This window comes from Nannospalax galili, unplaced genomic scaffold (assembly GCF_000622305.1).
Source record: "Nannospalax galili isolate Female #2095 unplaced genomic scaffold, S.galili_v1.0 scaffold644, whole genome shotgun sequence".
Lineage (NCBI taxonomy): Eukaryota > Metazoa > Chordata > Mammalia > Rodentia > Spalacidae > Nannospalax > Nannospalax galili.
In genome coordinates, this window is record NW_008351473.1 from 852,857 (window position 1) to 859,000 (window position 6,144).

At 44.1% G+C, this 6,144-nt stretch overlaps 1 non-coding gene across 1 annotated transcript; it reads right to left on the reverse strand.

The window, feature by feature from the left end:
• Window positions 1–1,243: 1,243 nt before the first annotated feature.
• On the reverse strand, window positions 1,244–1,316 carry Trnaa-agc. Its single transcript has one exon. It is a non-coding gene; the product is annotated as a tRNA-Ala (tRNA).
• Window positions 1,317–6,144: the final 4,828 nt, after the last annotated feature.

Genomic DNA, 6,144 nt, shown 5'->3' on the forward strand with positions numbered 1-6,144 from the left:
GTAGGGAAGCAGAGGCTTCAGGCCACTGGGAGCTTGCACATGTGAACTTGTGGCAATGGTGGCATCAAGCCCAGGACCCATGCCAACTCAATCCGACAAGGGCCCAAAGTGAATGGAGGGAAATGGGCAGTGGGTCAGCTAATTCTTTAAATTTTGACCCCATCATAATCTCTACCCACACATACACGCACACACACCTGACAGTTCATATTGATGTGTCCAATTCCCATCCAGTGAGGCATTATACATCTAGCCTTCTCTCCTGTGTGATTCCCTTCTCTGACAGTGGGACACCCATACCAGTTTTTCCCTACTTGTTTACCTAGAATGGAAGAAAATAATTTCAGACTTGATAGCTCATATCACGGTAACAGACAAGCCCTCAACTAGAGTTTCAAGTTTTTTAATTTTTAAAACTCACTTATTTTTATTGTATGTACATTAGTGTTCTGCCTGCCCATATGTTAAGTACACACTTGTCATGCAATGCCCATGGAGGCCAGAAGAGGGTGCCAGATCCCCTGTAACTGGCGTTAGGAATGGTTGTTGGCTGCCATGTGGGTGCTGGGAACCAAACCTGGGTCTTCTGCAAATGCAGCCAGTGATATTAACCTCTGAGCCTTCTCTCCAGCTCCTAAAAAAGAATAACTTTTTATGCTTGCTTAAGGCAATATTTAAAGCAGTAGAAGGCATAGCTCTTTTGTGTGTGTGCTTCTGGGGACTGAACCCAGGGCCTTACACATAACAGACAAGCAGTCTACCACTGACCACCTTCCTTGACTGTATTGGTTTGATTCCATTCAATACTATTGCAGATAGGAAAGCAGACTGGAATTAATTTCATTTTTAAATTGCTCATTGTGAGTGTATACAAATCATTTGGGAGGCTGGAGACATGGCTTGGTGGTTAAGAGTACTTACTGCTCTTCCAGAGGACCTTGATTTGGTTCCAAGCACCCACATCAGGTGGCTCATAACCACCTGTGACTCCAGAGGATCCAACAATGCTCTTTCTGGCCCCCAAAGGCACTGCACTCATGTGGCATGCCCCCCCCCAAATAACTTAAAAATGAAGACTATAATTCGGAAAAATAATATGTTTGCTTGTTTTGAGATGGGGTCTCATGTAGTCCAAGCTAGCCCCAAACTCTCTGCATAGCCAAGGATGACCTTGAACTCATGATTCTCCTGCCTCTGCCTCCTAAGTGCTGTGATTTATTGCATACACCACCATGCCTGGTTTATGTGGTGCTGGGAATAGAACCCAGGGCTTCTTGCATGCTAGGCAAGTGCTCTACCAACTAAGCCACACCCCCAAACCAACAACGAGTCTTTATTGCCCCCTCCCATCCCCAAAAACCCAACCAGGGACACAAGCAGCACTATCACAACCACATGCAAAGCAGAGAAGAGGCGAAAGGCAGGGATATTATGGCAGACGGTTAAAAAGTCCCAGAACGCTCAACTGAAACAAGACATCTTTCTTAATTAAGCACACACTTGATTACTGTAATGTTTTTATTAACACTCACCATTCCAAAATAAAATGGAGCCTGGCACAGCTGGCCAGCTGGGTTAGCCATGGCTGTCTTTAGAAGAGGGAAACATTTTTAGAATTCCTCACGCCATCATTTTTGGTGATGTTCCTTTGTTTTAATTATTTTAGTTACTAATCTGTTCTCCAAAGTGGCTGCATCATTTTTGATTCTCATCAGTCATGTGCAGAGTTTGCGGTTCAAGCAATTAGCGACTCACAGTGTTGTTTCACAACTCAGAGTTTAAAAATATTTTTCTTGGGGCTGGAGAGATGGCTCAGCAGTTAAGAGCACTGACTGCTCTTGCAGATGACCTGCGTTCAATTCCCAGCACCCACATGGTGGCCATGAACTGTCCTTAACTCCAGTTCCAGGGGAATCCGAAGCCCTCTTCTGACCTCTGCAGCATTGCATGACACGGGTGCACTCACATACATGCAGGCAATACACTCATACACATAAAATAAAAATAAGTAAAATATAAAAAAATTTAATTATTTGAGACTGTCATACAATGTATTTTGACCATATTCAGTCTCAACTCCCCCTCCAACTCCTTCCAGATCCAGTAACATCTCCCTACCCTCCAATTTCATGTCTTAACAAAATGTTTTAATGTGTAAGTGTACCATGTGAATGCAATGCCCATGCAAGCCAGAAGAGGGCACTAGATCCCAGGAACTGGATTTACAGACGCTTGTGAGCTGCTATGTCCTCTGCAAGAGCAGCCGGTGTTCTTAACCACTGAGCAATCTCTCTAATCCTCTGTTTCTTGAACCAGGATCTTCCTCTGTAACCCAGACTGGACTTGAATTCATGATCCTCCTGCCTCAGCCCCCAGAGTACTGGAATTGCAAGTGTGTACTAACACACCTGATAACCATTCCTTTTTATTTTTATACATGCTGTAAAGATGCAGTCATGACTACTAATCTTTGCTTTAAACAATTACCTTAAAAAGTATAGTACATTCTTTCCTTTGTACTGGTGATGGGACTCACAGCCTTGTGCTAAGCAAGTGCTCTACCACTGACCCACACTGCTAGCCCCTTACTGGGGGATTCTAGGCAGGTGCTCTACCACTGAGCCACACCCCAAGCCCCTCACTAAAGGATTCTGGGCAGGTGCTCTACGACTGAGCCACGCCCCCCAACCGGGGATTCTAGACAGGTGTTCTAACACTGAACCACATCTCCAGCCCCTCACTGGGGGATTCTAGGCTGGTGCTCTACCACTGGGCAACATCCCTCTCTTAAGCATTTAATTCTTTTGGCCATTTTGTCTTAAAGGACTTTCATAGTCAGGTTGGATCTCTGGTGCGCACTGACCATCCAGCCTAGCCTTCTTGGAAGACTCCAGACCAGTGAGAGGCCCTATTTCAAAAATAGAAGATGGATGCTGTACTGGATAACTTTAGTTGTCAACTTGACACACCAGGGTAGAGGGAATCTCAGTTGAGGAATTTCCTCCATTGGATTGACCTGTGGGCATATCTGTGGGGCATTTTCTTGATTGTTGAGTGATGTGTGAGGCTCCAGCCCACTGTGGGTGGTGCTACCCCTGGGCAAGTGGGCCTGGGTTGTACAAGAAAACAGACTAAAGCTGGGCATGGTGGCACACACCTTTAATTCCAGCACTTGGGAGGCAGAGGCAGGCAGATCTCTGTGAGTTCAAGGCCAGCCTGGTCTACATAGTGAGTTCCAGGACAGCTGGGGCTACAGGGAAACCCTGTCTCAGAGAGACCAAAAAAAAAAAAAAATGCAGGCTGTGCACAGGTTAGAGGAGCAAGAGAATAAGTAGGACAAAGGCCGTCTTAGGAATGACAGGTAAGGTTGTCCTCTGGCCTCCATACACAAACATATACACAAAGCAGCCTTTCAGACCGTGAATTTGAGTTTCTCTCTCTCTCTCCTGCGCGCTTGCCCTTCTTCCTTCTATCATGGAATAACTCAACAAGAAAGTTCTCACAGATGCAGCACAGATGTAGGCACCCTGCCCTAGGGGCCTTTTATCCTCCCAAATTGGGAGCCGAGTACATTTCTGTTCATTATAAATTAGTCTGTAGTGTTCTATTAAACAACCCCAAATGGGCTATGACAGGTTGTTTCATACTACTATTATTTAAATTTCCTTGTTATTTATAAATAACACCATTATGAAAATTCATATACGATTTTTATATGAATATTTAATTCCATGGAAACATATATACACAGTTGTGCTGTTGCTGGGTCAGAGGACAGCTCTGTGTTTAGCTTAGTGAGGATCTGAGACACTAAGTCATGTGCCACGGCACCTGCCTTCCTCACACTCTCACCAGCAACACACAAATGAACATTCCAGTCTCTTGATGTCTTAAGCAACACTTGTGTGTCGTTTTGAGCACAGTCACCCTGGTTGGTGGGAGGCAACATCCCTGTGGTTTTGATTTGTGTGTCTCTGATGATGGAGGCCCTGAGTGTGCTCGGGGACCGTGTATCTATCTTATGTGCAGAATGTGCATCCTTATCTTTTACCTGTTTAAAACCTGGATTGTTCTTTTTTTTTATTTGGAACGAAGATCAGCTTGTGAGCTCTACATACTGACTCTTGTCAAATACTGGATTTTCAAGTATTCTACTGTGTAGATTGTTTCTTCAGTTTCTTGATTTTTGTCTTAAAAAAACTTATTTTCATTTTATGTGTATGACTGTTTTGCTTGCATGTATGTAAGTGCACCTGTGTTGTGCAATGCCTGAGAAGTAAGAAGAGGGTGTAGGATCCCCTGGAACTGGAATTATGGATGGTTGTTATCCACCATGTGGGTGCTGGGAACCAAACCTAGGTCCTCTGCTAGAACAGTCAGTGCTCTTAACTGCTGAGCCATCTCTCCAACCCCTTGATTTTTATCTCTGAGGTTTCTTTTCTTCCCTCTTGCCTTCCTTCCCCTCCCCTCCCCTGCCCTCCCCTCCCCTGCCCTCCCTTCCCCTCCCCTGCCCTCTCCTCCCCTCCCCTCCCTTCCTCTCCCTTCCCTTCCCTCTTGACTTCCTTTCCCGCTTCCTTTCTCTCTTCCCAGCCCCTAGTTTGCATTTCTAAATGCTAACCAATAGGAATATGAGTCAGACATGTGTTTTGTTATTGTATTGTATTGCATTGCATTGTATTGTAGACAGAGGCTCACTTTATAGCCCAGGCCTCCCTTCCTTCCCGCTTCCCTTTCCACTTCCTGTCCTCCTCCCTTTCTTCCTCCCTCCCTCCCTCCTTCCCTCCCTTCCCTTCTCTCTTCCTTTTTTTTCATTTCAGTTTTACTTCTTTTTGTTTTATTTATTTATGTTTTTGAACTCTAGGTCAACCTGGACGTTGTTATAAAGCCCAGGCTGACCTGAACTCATGACCCTCCGACTCTCCTGCCTCAGCATCCTGGAGCTGCAGGCCTGTGCTACCATACACAACCTTTTAGTTTTCTCTCTCTCATTTCAAGGTGGTGGTTAGGTTACAGATCTGAGGTCTCCCAGTTGTCAGTTCAACCCTAGGCTCTTCCTTGAGGACATCCAGTAAATTCTGGTCTGCTGTTCACTGTATTCATTCATCTTGAAGTACTTCTAACTTGTCTTGTGATTTCTTCTCAGGAGTGATGGTATAGGAGAGTGTTGTAATTTCCATACATTTGTGAATTTTCTAAATATCCTTCTGTTATTAATTTCTAATTTCTTGCCATTGTCAGAAAACATATTTGGTACAGTTTCAGTATTTTAAAATTTACCGAGACTTGTTTTATTGCCTGCCAAATAATTCGCATGGGGGAAAGTGCCATGCACATTGGGGAAGAATTTCTACCCTGCTGTTAATGGGTAGAATGTTCTAGAAATGTTTGTTATGACCCGTTGGTATGTGCTCTATTTTCTCCCTGATTTCATGTGTAATTTTTATAGTTCTTACCCTTTGGTTTTCTTGTAACATCCATTTATTTTGTGTGAATCTGTCAGTGTCGGTGTATGCATGCCATAGTACGTGTGGCTGTCAGAGATCAACTTGCAGGAGTTTGTTCTCTCCTTCCACCACATGAGTCCCAGGGATTGAATTTCAGTCTTTAGGCTTGGCAGCAAGTACCTTTACCACTGAGCCATCTTAATCTTACCAGTCCACGATGTTTGCATCAGTCTGCTGGGATCTGTGGGGCCCCTTTGAATTTTTTTTTTTTTTTGAGATAGGGTCTCACTATGTAGCTGTGGCTGACCTGGAAATCTTTATGTACACTAGACTGACCTAGAACTCAGAGATCTGTGTACCTCTGCCTCCCGAGTGCTGGGATTAAAGGCGCGCGCCATGCCACACCACGCCTTAGAAATTTTATTTCAGTTGTTTAGCACTTCAGTTCCATAATTTTTACTGGGTTCTCTTTTTAGGATTTCAGTCTCTTTATGGATAGTCTGTATTTGATAAGATGCTATTCTCTAAAAATTCTTGTTTTTGAGATGGAGTTTCCCTGTATGTCTCAAATGGTCTCAAAATTTACCATGTAGCCTGGCTGGCCTTGAACTTGTAATCACTGAAATGAGAAAAGTATCTGATTCCCTTAGCTACACAGAAAGTTTGAGGTTAGCCTACACTCTTATAGTGCCTGCCTCAA